The 15336-nt window shown below is 40.0% G+C and overlaps 1 protein-coding gene across 1 annotated transcript in view; it reads right to left on the minus strand.

Moving 5' to 3' along the window:
- LOC6575003 (G protein-coupled receptor kinase 2) overlaps positions 1–15336 on the minus strand; it is a 55091-nt gene that overhangs the window by 38462 nt on the left and 1293 nt on the right. Inside the window, exon 2 of the mRNA XM_015167784.3 lies at positions 10951–10973. The gene's annotated coding sequence lies outside the window, so the exon portion shown is untranslated. The remainder of the gene's footprint in view (positions 1–10950; positions 10974–15336) is intronic.

Genomic DNA, 15336 nt, shown 5'->3' on the forward strand with positions numbered 1-15336 from the left:
CTCCCTATCGCTTGCTCGCTTGCGCTCTGTCTTGCACTAAGACATCGCAGTCAACCAGCCAGTATATAAAACGACATGACTATAAACCCTTTTTCAGACAATTTAAGCTGAACAGCGTGCGGATTTGCTTGGCTGGCTCTAGATATGCCATCGCCTCGGTTGGCCTCTGCAGTTCCTCCCAGCTTTACGATTGAACTGGATTTAATTTGGCAAAATTGTGCGGTCACTTAAATGGCCAACAACTTGACTTGACTTTTGCCGCTGCGCGTGTGTCTCTGAGAGTCAATGTGGGTGTCTGTGTGTGGGTGTGTGAGTGTGTGAGTAAGTGTATGCATCAATGGTATAGTATGATTTTATGCATTGCGTAAGCAGCTAAAAGTTATCCAAAACTTCACTACCCAACGCAACTAGAAGCAGTTGACTCCCATGGCTTATTTATTTATTTATATTTTAATGCTGCATTTTTCAATCCTGAGAAAAACTTTATTTACTAAAATTTTCAGCTGTTCCATAGTGTTCAGTTCGGTTTCGCCCTGGGCGCTCTCCGGACTCCGGAGTGACATAACTTGTTGATAACTCGACAAAACTCAATTACTGAACTTTCATGTTTAACGCCACTCGCTGATGTGTGTAAGGGCCTGTGGGTATAGAGAATCTATAATCTAAATGCAGCAACAAATTCCTCTAACTAATAAATAAAGACAAACTTTTAAGTGCTGTACAATCGATATGGACAGCGTTATAAAAGTAATTATTTTCTCAAAATGCAATTAACTGAAATGCACAGAAGCTGAAAATCACTTCAGCTAATTGGCAAGGCTTTATTATAGAACTGACTATAAAATCGATTCGTACCAAGTTCCATTTACAGCTAAAAACCAGAACCAGAACCAGAACCAGAACCATTGCAATTGCAGTGTTGCAGTGTTGCAGCTGTAATTGTGCGTTGCGCAACACTTGGTCATTAATGTGCACTATAAATAGCCCCGTTAGCTGAAGTGGCACCTCCACTCGATTGAATATGTTGCAAAATGGCACCACTCAGCGCGGGGCATGAGCGCCGCATTATTATTGGGCCGCCGGTGGCCAGCCCCCTGCGTTGTGTGCCATTTCACAATTGGGCCATGGCTAAAACAGCGCCCAACATAAATCATGCCAAGCGTTGACAATGTTAATGGTGTTTGGTTGCGTTGCTGCCATAGATGACCCAGCCCAGCCGAGTCCAGCATTCAACGGGAACGTGCATAAATTTTCAACGAGAACTAGAGATAGATCCTTACACACACACACAGACATCTATCCACACACACCCATATGCCGTCTAGCTGCAGTTGCAACTTTTATTACTCCTTACTTATTTTTGTTGCCTACTTGGCAGCGTTACAGTGTCTGCCAGCGTTAAGCTAACATCGATATTTTTATTGGTTTTAGTTGAAGTTTTATTGCTGTCCTCGGGCTGATTTACATATAAACACATGGCATGGACATTTTTATAAAAACCACTTTTGCTATGGCTATCAAATATATTGCGAATTTCCCATCTGGCTGAGTGCATTTGTTTCCGTCACATGCAATATTTACTTTTGTTCATTCATGCATAAATTGTTGCCCTTACTTGCTGCTAATGTATGTTTAATGAAAACAAAATAAAAACACAAAACTTCCATTAAATATTTAATTGCTTTGGGCGCTTTTTTATTTTCGTTTTGCTTTTAATTCCCATCTCGTTTTTTTATTTATTTTGTATTTTGCTTTGCGAAACTCTCAACGGGAATAAATTTGCATGCAAAACTGTTGCCAGATAACGAATTTCATTTATTCCTAACCATCAAAAATATATTTTCAACTCGAACTAATTCTCTGGCAGTAGCAATACCAAATATTTTTTTATGTATATTAAATTAATTAATGAAATTGTTAAAATTACGAAACTCGTTAGCTCTTGAATATTTCTTTAACATTCGCCTACCGGCAGCTCGGTTTGTTATGATTGAAATATTATTTAAGGAACAGGGGGACTACGTTCTCTAATACTGACTATGGACTGGCTCTGCTCTGACATAGTTAATTTACTTGCAGTTTGCTTTGTCGACACGATAATTATATGCAATTAAATTGTGCAAACAAAGTTAGCTCGAGGCACAGAGACTTGCCCAGAAAATCCTGGCTAAAACAGAACAATCCAAATGTATCCACATTAAAAGCTGTTGCACGTAGCCAAATTGATGAGCAGAGCCATGGCAACGGCCATCCACAAATTCTCTAGATATTGTGTTGTGTTGTCAGAAGTTGACTGGGCTGCCTGGCTGCCTGGCTGGTTCGGTCTGCTCGGGTTTGGTATGTGGTCTACCTGTGCCAGGTGAGGCAACTGCACGCAGCTGAAGCTGGTAATATTTGTGCCACGTATGCTTGGCTGCTAATCAGTAGACGGCACAGACAACCTGTGATCCGTGTCGATGCCATGAGCCACGATTTACGGGTTAGAGTTAGAGATGGACGTGCCTTAAGCTGTGCTCTGCGACACGACTTTCGTGAAAAGCAGGAGAAAAGTAAGCCCAGCAAATGGAAAGCATAAAAATAAATGTATTTGCATATATTGTAATAAATTATTATTATACATATATAGCAAGAAAATAAAATAAACATTCAATGCATGCACTTAGTTAAATTGGTTAAATTACTCCCAAAATGTGTTTAGGTATTTCTATCTTTTTGTTTTTTTTTGTTTTAAGCAATTTTGGTATAGTAACTGGAGCTCACGCTCTTGTACATTAATTTAGCTGGCACTACTTTAGTGAGCTGCTGCAAAATAATAGCAAAAATCTCAACTAAAATCTAATTTAAGCGTTCCAGGCACGACACAAACTTTGGAGTAAAGTTGCAGCTCTGCCGCTGCCTGCTCTGGTGAAGCCAAATAAATTCCGAGAAATGTGCAGCACGCGCAAGTAGCGTTATATTTATGCAGCGGAAGCAACGGTCCCGGCAAACGGCAACGGGTTCGAGAGCACGGGATTGGGCCTGGGTGTGAGCTGTTGGGGCAACCGGCAGCAGCAGAGATGCTCGGTTGCATTTCAATGGCATAAAACACACCCCAAGCATCACAATGACGCACACATGCCGCCCTTTTGGCCGCCCTAGTCGCACCCTGCTTAAAATAAGGGAAGAAATCTTGCAAATGAACACAAATATGCAGAGAAGAAGAAGAAGAAGAAAACATGCACATTGGAAAAAAACAACGGGCGAGCGAAAATCTTTTGTATGCAATACAAAGGATGCGACAACAGCAAAGAGAGAGAGAGAGAGAGAGAGAGAGGGAGCAAGAGAAGAGAGTGACAGAAAAAATATATATATTTATATATATTTTCGTGTAGGGTAGAGCTTGGGCCAAGTTTTGCCAGAGCCAGAAGCAAACAGCGCCGTTGCACTTGTCGCTGCCTGTGGAAGCTATTTTCCTCTCCTTTTTTTTTTTTTTTTTTTTTTGGTAAGATTCACTGAATGCATTGGCAAAAACGGGGGCTGGAATAGAAGCAGTCATTGGCCTTTTCCATTCTTCTATATATTTACAGCCTGCTGCACTCATCGAAATTCGACTTTGGTATTCGCCATTAAAGCTGATTGCTAAGCGCACAGGCATCAATCAAAGGCAAGAAAGCGAGCGAGAGAGAGAGAGACAGAGAGAGAGGGAGAGAGAGAGAGAGAGAGAGAGACAGTGGCATAGAGAGATACGTCAAATCCGACTTATATAACATGCAAAACAGCAATCTAAAAGACAAGGCACATCATATGATTATCATGTGATAATGTTCAGTACAAACTTGGCCGCTCTGACTCATCAGCGCCAAACTATTCAAATTTACAATTAGAAGCAACAAAGCAACAAAGTCGATGCGCAGATTGAATTTCAAAGCGCAATAAACTTGCCAGCAAATTTGCATGGTGTGAAAATTATCGTGGCACGAAACCGCAGCCAATTGGGTCACTTATACTACGTCTTGTATCATAAATGTATGTACAATTAGCGGCTTACTTATAGCAGAGGTATGTTTTATGGACCGTATATCATAATTGTATGGCGTGTGGCTCTGTGGGAACCAAAAACACGCTCGAGTAGACAACTTAATTCAATTGTCAAATAGAACAAATAAAAAGATATGATGAATCTGCGATAATTCAACACATCAGATATTTGAAATGAAATTTGCCGCTTGATTTATAACTTAGCTTATCTTTATCATAAAATATTTTTAGTTGCATAGTCATCTTTAACCTTCACTAATGCATAGGCCATTAATTAACCCTCTGAACTCAAGCAGACAATGCAGATGATTTTCTCTAGAATTCTAGAATTTGTATGCAAGCACAGCCATAGAACAATAGAGAATTCTGCTTGTTGTACGTTCCAATTAACTTAATATATATAAATTTATATATTAATATATATTAGAGCACATAGTCTCTGGGCTTTGTTGGAGTTATACAAACTAGTTCAGAGACGCCGACAAGCAATCTCTCAGCTCTGTGTGTGGACGCAATGTGAATGACGCGTACTGTAAGACACAGCTCGATGCGATTGCCACAATATGGCATAGGAATTTGTATATGTTTATTGTTATTATTGCCTCTGTCGGCAAGGAGGGCTTCTCACTCTCACTCCCTCTGCATTCCATCTCTCTTTCCCTCTCTTTTTCTCCGTCCGTCTGTCTGTAAGCATTTTCATTCATTTGTGATCACACAGCACATTCCACTGTGGAGTGCTTCATTCATGGCATACGCGACTGCGACAGGGCGCGTCAAATGCTTTGAGGAATTAAATTGTTTTTGTTTTTCTTTTTTTTTTCTGTTGTATTGAGTAACTATTCTAATAGCAGGCCTTGGCGGCAGCGATTGCAACAACAACAATAAATCGACTATGGAAATAGACATCGGAGGTGTTGTGATACAATGCGGCGAGTGTCTGCTGCTGTCAGCCTTACGGTATGTGTATTTCATAATAAATTAATTAATTAATTAATCAGTATATAGCAGACATTAGGTGCTTACATATAATTATTCCACATAAAATGCCAACCACAGCCATAGCTGTGTGTAAATTGTGTAAAACAGTCATCGCATCGCATTTTAATCAGCATTATTAATAATGCGGTCATGTTTAAATTATAAACTGTGTAAACATATTTATAATGCTTAATATGAGCGCTATAATTAATTAAAAGCGGAATTTATGTTATTACAAGCCACAACTACTTTAAGACTATATATTACGAAACGTTTATTTATTTATTTATTCTATAGCTCAGATTATGAGCACCGTATTTAGCAATACATGAAATCGTATGTATGTAAGTATATGTAACATTTATTTTTTAAGACAGCTCAGCTCATAATCTATACTAAGCGAGTCAATGTGCGTCCGAGCACAGCTGCCACTAAAAATAGCTCACATTTCTAATCGCTATTTTCGCAAAGTTCACTGGGCTATCAGGAATGGGACCGCACCTTCTATAAGCATATGCTTATGTCAAATCGATCAATCGCTGGAAAGTGCCCATTCAATGTGTCCAGTGTGGAGTATAAAACAAGCAACAGCTACAACAACAATAACAACGAAGGGGACCCGCATTGCGCCAAGGCTGGCCCGCATTTGACCCGACCAAAAGAAATATGAATTGCTTGGCCTGAGTAAGGCCACCTGTATCAATACAAGTATTTATTTATAATAATATATGAGTGCACACACACACACACACTCGCACAGAAATACACATGTAAATACGCATTAATGTGCTTGTGTGTGTGTGGCTGTCAAACCTCATTTAAATACTATGACGATGTTTTATTGACACAGTGTGTATGTTTTAATTTGGCTTTTGCCTTTCACTGCTGGCCGCTCGCCTCCCCTTGGGGGCCGAGGTGCGGATCGGATCGGATCGGATCGCATTGGCGTTTGGTCGCCTCGGGTCGCACCTGCTATAAATAAAAGCGGATCGCTTTGACGTCACTGTGACGTCATTTGCACAACGACAGCAATAACAAGGCATAAACATTAACTTAATCATTGAATTTAAGAGCGTCTACCGAAGTCTTGTCAATAAACTGGTTTTCAAATACTGTTCGACATGCGTTTGTCTCTATTTACCTATTTTTCTTTCCTTTTCTTTTCTTTCGCATTTATTTTTGTTTTATTTATATTTGATTGCTGATTTATTTTATTTTATTTCTTTATTGCAGCTCTCTACTGTGTCGCATTAGTTGAGACTTTACATAATAATTGTAGTTAACCGATTTATTGCGTTCGCATTTGCAATTGCATTTGCATTTGCATTTGTTTATGGCGTGTATTTACAGCTCTTACAGCATTGTGCAAATATTTTCACTTTTCTGGCAGTTTGTTTTCATTTTTCTTTTCTCTCTCGTATTTTCAATTGATTTCAATTCAATCCATTTCAATATTCTAGTTTTCGCAGCGCACATTGGCAAAAATATTTTTATTAACTTGGCTACTTTTCGTGTTTACATTTCATTTCATTTTATTTCGAATGCATTTTGAGCTCTCGCCGCTGCCTCACCTGCCTCTCCCGGTGGCATTTTCGCTTTTGTCCGATTTGCGACTTGATTTAGTTTTATTTCTGGCCATTTGCATTAATTACACGCGACGACATGTTGCCACTTTAATTGAATTTTCAACACAAAGTGTCGGCGCGATTTTTAAATGTTCATAAACTTGCGGCATTTATTTTTGATTCGTATTTTATTTCCCTCGCATTTCATGATTTCTTTGCGGTTGTTGCTACTATCGTTGCTGTTGTTGTTGTTTTTTTTTTTCGCATTATTACTACTATTTGGTTTCTGGCACAAGGCTAACAATTGCGTTAAACGCTCATTGCCCGGGGCTATTGCTGGTTGGTGTAGCTGTTGTTGATATTGCAGCTTTATGAATGGACGTTGGTCAAGCCTTTGCGGCGCTAGGCCATGTAATGCATAAACAAATAACAGTTCAGCTAAAACAAACACAACCAAAAGCCCTGACAACGCCAGCAGGTTGCCCTGCTGTTAATTCAAATGTCGAAATACTCGTATCAATCGATATTATATATGTACATACATACACACAGAAATATATACGTATACACACATGCCAATATAGATCTACATGCAAATATCAAATTGGCTCGCACGTCCGGCGCGAGTAAATTTGCCTTACAAATCGAAACTGCAAATGGCAACGAGAATAAAGCGCAACATTTTCTATTTTATACTTATTTTTACATATTCCCGCTAACGAATTTATCAATCAATTGCAACAGCAACAGCAACTGCAATCGCAATGCCAAATAGCAATCACATGGCACACATTCGGCACTCGATATTTCTTTTTTTTTTTTTTTTTTTTTTTTTTTTTTTTTTTTTGAATTCATGGATTACTATGCATGCAAATAGTTGCACAAATATAAATTCCTTATGCATGTCAGTTCCTGCCGCAGGGTCCACCTATCGGAGCGTATAGACTGTCAGCTTTGAATATTATAATTCCGGAACCGCATCCAATATTTTATTACGCGCAGCTATTCGTAGAACTGGGAATATCAATAGCCAGAGTGACTATAGCGAATATTAATCTATTTTCAGCTCATTCGAAATATAAGACTGCCAGAAATTCCCACTCTACCTCAGTCGTGCAAAGCTGTGTAAATCACAGAAAATGTTCACTTATAGAACTATAATTCATTTGGCATTTAAATTTTGGGCTTTAGAACTAAACTAATCTATCTTTAGTTTTTCATTATTAGCCGCTGTAAGCATTTTCTTTTTATTTAAGTTAAAAACTTGCGCACAGTGTAATAATGCGGCAGCTCAACCAAGTAGGAACTTAATACTGACAATCATAAACGTATTTAAATATTAAAATGAATATTATGGGGCTATAATCGAGCATTCACTGAGCCCTTGGCTGACCAAGGCACATTACTTGACCAGCTCAGGGCAGACGAGGCCAGGCCAGGCAGGCCAGGCCAGGGCGTTAAGTAAGCTCTGCAGACAGCCAAAAGCCGGCAAACGGGACGAGGCCAGCAGCTAAATCAACAGCAGCATCGACCGCAGTCGTCGCTGGTGATGACGTTGCGACGTTGACCACGATGCCTGCCGCACACAGGTGAGGTGAGTCCAGGTGAGCACGGTTCAGGGTAAGTAAGAACTGGAATGTCAGTCAAGTTAAGCTGAGCTGAGCTGAGTAGCGATGATATGCATATGTATGTGTATGTGAATGTGTATGTGTATGTTGAATGTTTTATTTACTCGATGTGCAATAAAAACGGCTGGAAAATGTTGAGGAAAAGCGAAAAATAATGTCAATATTTGCTCAAAGTTTTGATGCAGCCGTTGACGTTGTCGTTGCCGTTATGGCAGCGCAATTTTTTTTAGGCTATTTGCAAATTGGCCACAGGACGCAAGCAGACAAACATCAAATATGAAATTTCCGTCTGCTTGCACAGGTACGTGCAGTCTACCAGACTTGACTCCTTGCCAAAGCCTTTAAATATGCATGGGCTTTATTAGAAGCCACTTTTTTATAGGGAAAAGTCGGCCGAATTATGCAAATTTGATCAGATATTTACTTTGTCTACAATAACAGACCATTTGGGTTGTATTTCATCTAACTACAGAAGTTTTCAAATACTTTTCAATACATGTACTAAGGTCTCATAGGCCATTACAGGTGTAGAAGTCACAGGTACACACATGCAGCGAAAAATTGTATTCCTGTATCTGTCATTTGCCTAATGCAAGTGTTCAATCATTTTTTGCCGTCCCAATTTGATGTACGACAACTGTGTCAAAACTTGTCAGACGTAATAAAACCAAACGGGAAGGTAAGACAAAAATGTGCGCGTTTTTCGTAGACAGGTAGGCGAGCTTGCAAAATGAAGCGTCCCACGATCGATTGGCAAAATTTATGGGCTCATAAAGATTTCAACCGAAACTCGTAATGACAAAGTGTCCGTCAGCTGATGTCGCTGGCAATTGTGCCGCGCACCTTAAGACCCGCTCTGTGTGCGCTCAGTGCTCAGTGCTCGGGTCTCAGGTCTCAATTCTCAGGTCTCAGCCATCGGCACTCGCCTCTTGGCTCTCGTCTGAAACAATTGCGAACGAGTGACAAACGTGGGAGGGACCAACTTTCTAGATTGGCTGTTCCATAAACTTGACAAGTTTGTGTGTTGCCAAGTGCGACTGTAAAAATAGCAGCAGAAAACGCTAAAAGTCAACTCCAACATTTGTGTCCCTTGCATGCAAGCCAAACGCCAAGTTCTTGAGATGTATAAATGTATATAAATATAAGTATATATATATATGTGTGTGTATGTATATGTGTGTGGGTGGGTGTGTGAATGTATGTATTTTCTGCTATTTCAAAAGCTGTCAAGTGTGTCAGGCGAAAAGTTTTTATTAATATTAGTTTTTTTTTTTTTGTCAAAGGAGTATATTAGTTTGAGTAAGTTTACATTTCTTTATCTATTGATTCATTGAAAGATTTAAACTAGCAAACAAGAGTTTAACTTATCGAAGAAGTACATAGATGATACTACTGCTTAAGTTTAGTTTGGAAAGGGTTTACTGTAAACCGAAGAAAGTATTCCTTGCTTTATCTTTTACTTGCTAAACTTTTATTCAGTTAAGGTTTGTTTATTTTCTCTATTAGTAAATTAAGATATGTGAACATTGTATAATCCATCCAATTTATTAATTGTCACCAATTTTTATTCCGTCAGTAAATTTATAACACTGTTCCAATATGCACAACACCAGCATAAACTAACACAAACTACAATTTTCCACTGCCACGCCCACAATTTAGAGACGGTGGCAAATCACCTTAGTCAAAGTTTTGGATAACATCAACAAATGCATTTACCCATTGTGCTGCAGCTGCTGTTGTTAAAAAAAACAAATGTTGTCAGTCTCAGTTGGTAAGGGGAAGGAGCGGGCAGAACTGACATTCTGCTGTAACAGAAGGCAAAAGTTTATGGAGAACAAAAAGCAAAAACAAAAGCAAACCAAAAACAAAACAAAAAATAGCAACAAGAAAAACCAGAACAAAGTTAAGCACTCGAAGTGTTTGTACAAGTGTCTATCCTCTTCTCTCTCTCTCTCACACTCAGAGTGTGCTTTTTTTTCATGCTGTCTCTTGCTGTCAGGCAAAGTGTTGGCTTTTTTTTATGGAATATACAAATTCTAAAATCGTGATATATGTATTTTGCTCTTTTCGGGGGGGAGGCAATCGGCGACAGGCGTCAGTTTTCCAGAACGGATTTGTTTTGAAACAAGCGCCAAAAAATCAATTCATGACTGCGAGACTACAGCTGCACCACCACGAAAACCACCGCCAGCAACAGACACAAAAGCAACAACCTAAACAAAAACCCAACGCATTAATTTCTGGCTAGCACAGCGCTGACAAAGAGCCTGCCAAATATTATATAGAATCAAGCATCGAATATATTAAAAACAAACACAGCGAATCGATGTTTAGCTAGATAAATTTTTAATGTCTCAAAAGTTTTTATAGACTCACTGAGAGGGCACTCACTCTATTGGAAAAGAAACTAAACTAAAACAAAAGCCGAATGGATAAAATTATTTTTCATACAGCCTCTCCAAAATAATCATTTAGGGATTAACTTTAGTAATTTCAAGAAAAAATTATTATTATTTGTAGACCTACTCCCTTAAATCAACTTAGTCAGTTGAATCTAAACTTATGATCAGGAATCTTAAGTCTATATGCAATCGCTGGCTGTATCAGCCCAACGCTTCGTCGCCCGTCGTAGCACTTATACTTAAAATGTAAATTTAAAATTGTAATCTATCTATATGTAATCTCACATCGTTAAAAGAAATCATTAAGATTCCGTAAAATTGTAATATATAAGATGCATTAAAAATGAAGAAGCTTACCTTGAGTTCCTTATTACAGATATCTGCAAAAGAATGAAATACAAATTTTTTTGAGTAAATTTATTAAGCACTCGGGATGAAAGTAATATAAAACGGTTAGTCAATTATTCCTGTATGTAAGCCTCGCTCGATTCATTTCCCCGTTTACTCCTAACCGAAATTGTGGCAACAATATAAAATCGTTTAAGCCAACGACGACTCACATAACAGACGGCGACCAAGTCGAAAGGACCACCCAGGATTTGACTCGCCGAGAATTCTTGGTAACCAAGCAGCCCTGGAGTCATATAGGGCCTCCCTCCCCGCCCCTCCCTTTAAGCGCTCTTCCTTGCCATTGTCGTGTTGCCATGCTTGCAGACTCTTCGTCTTCTCTGCGCTTTATTGTTAATGAATTCTACACGTATGCCGCCGGGCTGGTCGATTGGACGCGCTGCCAGGGCCCGGACGGATGACGGGGCCCGAAGCTGTAGCCTAAGGCGCATTATGAGCCAGTTTTTGTTTCTTTGGTCTTTTTGCATACATTGCCTGTAGACTGTTTGTTGTTGTTGCTGTTGTCGTTGTTGTTTTGTTCTTTATTGCTTTGTATTCTTTTTTCATTTTTTTTTTTCTTGTGCCGTGCTCTGATGTTCCCAAGTCGCTGGCCGCAGTGCCAAGGTGTTGGCCACATGGCGTTGGCCATGCATATTTACTGCTGTCACAGTCGCCGAATGGGGCGGGGTTCAATGCACAAATGATTGATTTTCAAGCGCGCGCCTGGCGGGGGCCAAGTGAGTGGGGCATCAGCGAGATAGCTGCTGATGATTTAACATCAGCCTGCTCCTTTGTGCTCGCACAACAAAAAGTTTCAATGACACTTTGAATAATTTTTGGTCACATCTGCTGATGGATCACACTGTATGTAAGTGTGTGCGTTCATATATTTCGGGTTGCATTTGCGTGTTAACACTAGAACAGTGAAATTGAATTTGTGGGCCACGCCGTCCAGGTAAAGCACGGGTGCGTAAAAACGGTCCAAGCTTAAAGGTTGACGTGTCAAAGTGGCAATAACACTCAGTCAAAGGCGTGTCAAAAGGGACGAGGGTTTGACTCTAATCAACAGTGAGTGAAAAGGAGCAACAACTACAAAAACACACAGCATAACAAAGGGCTGGCCTAAGCCTAAGGAAAGCTCAGCAAGGATAAACTTAAGCTCTGAATACCCTATATTTAGTGTATCAAATATTCATTAGATACGCACATAATACATTTTAAATTTGCTTCCGTTCCTTTTTTCGTCTTCAATTTAAAGAAACATTTAAGGAACTTTTCACTTCATCTTAAAGTTTGTGCAAGCTTGGCTTTTCACACCTCGAGTATTCTCTGAATCCTGAGCATTTATTTATTTCCCCTCCATATATCCAGAAAGTGTTTGTTTGTTTGTTGTATATATTTGTAAACATGCGGAGGTAGAGTATCTCTTACCTGGAAACATGTAAAGTGTTTTTCAAAAAATAAACAAAATAAAAACACGTCGTGAGCAATAACAATAAAAAAAATAGAAAGAGAATGGCCGTAAGCCAAACAAGACGCAGCACATCCTAAGAAAGCAAAGCAACCCACTGACAAACTGATGCGCAAAAGTTTATCAAGGTCATTACGGTAGGCGGCTGCGCCCCCTCCAAAAAGCGGTGTCCGTCCGGACCCGCTTGATTAGCTGAAATTTCTTATCAGCATGATGGCTGACTAAACGTGGCAGGTAGCCAAGGACGTGGCGCCATGAAATAAGCCAGGCGAGCACAGGAAATTAAGTGAAACACAAGGCGTCCTTAAGTCGCTTCTTATGAGAACTACTCAACTAGATGGCTACTTAAATATTAATTCATCAGCTGGCAAATGTTGGCCGAGCAGCCTCATCTAGCCAGTCAGAATGTTTACTCTACGGGATTAAATGGAATTTAAGGCAATTTATGGCCGTTGCTGAATTCGAGAATTTCTGCGAACACAGAATGCACAGATAAAGTCTTCAACTTGCCTGGAAGATGACAATTTGAAGAGCCACTTTAATTATAATTGCTTCAAATTTAAATCTCGCATTTGAAGGAATTGTGCAATTTTTTGAATTGCAATTACTTAGCTATTTAATTTATGTAACTGTCTCTGTTTCAGCCTAAATTAGCCATCTTCAAAATTTCAAAGGAACAAGTCAATTTAATTTTAAGGAAACTCTTATTAATTGGGCTTAAAGGCGATTGGCTGTTTTGAATTGAAATTAATATAGAATTCGTGTTTTGTGTATAGCAATCGATGATATTTTAAAACGCCTTAAGCTATTACAAATGCATTTAGTGTACATCTCTTCCTCAACTTCTGCTTGTACTTGCTCCTTGTCGGGCATAAAGTTTTCTCCCATTTCGAATGGAAGTTCTCAAGTCTAATTGAATTGAGTTGTTGGGACCTGTATGCGCACATAAAAGATGGTTCCCGGCAAATGGATACGGGACAACAATCATCGCCTCATCCAAGAACAGCCCAATTCAATCAGAGGCTCATAGAAAAATTGTAATATGATCAATTTCTCAGGGGTTGCACGCGGTAGGAGAACTAGGATTAATTGAATTGAAGTCACAATGCGTTGTCCAGGTAACAGCCAGCGGCTAAGTGTGTACACACACACACACACACACGCACACAGTGGCACATTCTATCAGACACACACAATTAAAGTTGTAAGCCAATAATGTGTGTGTGCGTGTGTGTGAAGGGTTTCAGGTAACTGCAATTGTATATACATTCAAGGATTAGCGTCCTTTATGACAACAACAGTAAATTAAAGAGCTGCAGGGAAAGGGTATTAAAGAGTCGACCGCAATGCAATAGAGGCTAAGCTGATAAGCCGGTGCCTTCTTTTTCGGTTTTCTAGTTGCTGCCGCAAAAATGAGTTAAGCTGATTTTCATGCGATTTTTGTGGCTGGCTAATGGACGAGCGCTTAGCGTGGCTGTTGTCCGCTGCCACGCCCACCACCATCAATGTGCGTGGGCGTGCGGCAATTAATATCAATTCCGTTTAGCCATTAACATGGCTGAAAACATATTGGCTAACAAGTGTCAGAGTCGCGCCAAATTAGAGCCAAAGCCAATGACGAAAACGAGCCTGGGATTGGAAACGGTAATGGGCAAGGGATCGGTAAGGGCAAGGGGAAGGGGAACGGCAATTGGAATGGGAATGGGAATAAGCCGGAAAGCAGACTGGGTTCGTGTTAAGTTCAATAGCGCCACGACGCGTGCAAACGATGAGCAGCATGTGGCCAATCCCCAATTGCTAGGGCCCAAGTCCGACATGCGAATGGGTTCGGAAACCCAATTGTGGGGCGCGTCGCCGTCCTTGTTGATAATAATATTCGATTGAGTTTTATTTGCTTTGGGGTTCGGTCCTTCGACTAGTCCTGCTCATTGATGGTTTATTGTCTTTCCAGTCAGACAATATACACATCATGTTCTCCTTCAGCTTTGTGCTCAGTTTTGTGCCAGTTCTGAACCTGTGACGCAAACCTACGGCACTCGAATGCTTTTTATGGTGCCACAAAAATACTTCGCCTTTGGCCTAGGATCCCGCCTAATGGCAATAACAAAAGCATGACGTCGGCCCTCTGCTATCAGCACCACATGTGGCCAACTCTCTTGGCCCAGTCTGACTCGGAGCCGGGCCCGGACGGGCCTGGCCAACATGTAAGTGCGGGTCGCCGTTGGCTTCTCAAATTGAAAACGGAACATCGAACGCTGCCGATGAGTGATGGAGCGGAAGCGGCCGAAGCTATCAGCGAATGCTAAGCGCTGTCTAATTATGCAGCCCGTCTGGCAATCGGCAATCAGTGTCACTTACAATGACATACAACAAAATACAAAGGCAACAGCAACAACAACAGCAAAAGCAACAACAACAACAGCATGAGCAAATGCAAAGAAGATAACGAAACAGCACAGCGCCATGGCAAATAACTACATAAATATCGAGCACTTCGCGCGAGTTGTTCAAGCAATTTCGCAAAGATAAAGCACTGAATATGATGAATATGATATATCATTTTTCTCTAAGGGTCATTTATATTTAAATCGCTGTTATCAGCAGCCACTGACGCAGTCAACATGTCGTACAGTGAAAGCACCAACAAATGAACAGCAGAAATGAAACGCCAAACTCAAATAATCCAATATTAAAAAAAAATTCATAAATATTGAAGAATGAAAGAATTTCGGGATTTCTGTTTAGCTTCCATATTAGAAACTATCGTGTGCGCTCATGAGCGCTTTCACTGTATATAAATTATTAATGGGAAATCAATAGTATGTCAAATGCATAACAGAACAAACATACTATAAATATAAAGTGAACCCCACTTCGATTAGCTC

This window comes from Drosophila mojavensis, unplaced genomic scaffold (assembly GCF_018153725.1).
Source record: "Drosophila mojavensis isolate 15081-1352.22 unplaced genomic scaffold, ASM1815372v1 contig_231, whole genome shotgun sequence".
In the NCBI taxonomy this organism is placed as follows: Eukaryota; Metazoa; Arthropoda; class Insecta; order Diptera; family Drosophilidae; genus Drosophila; species Drosophila mojavensis.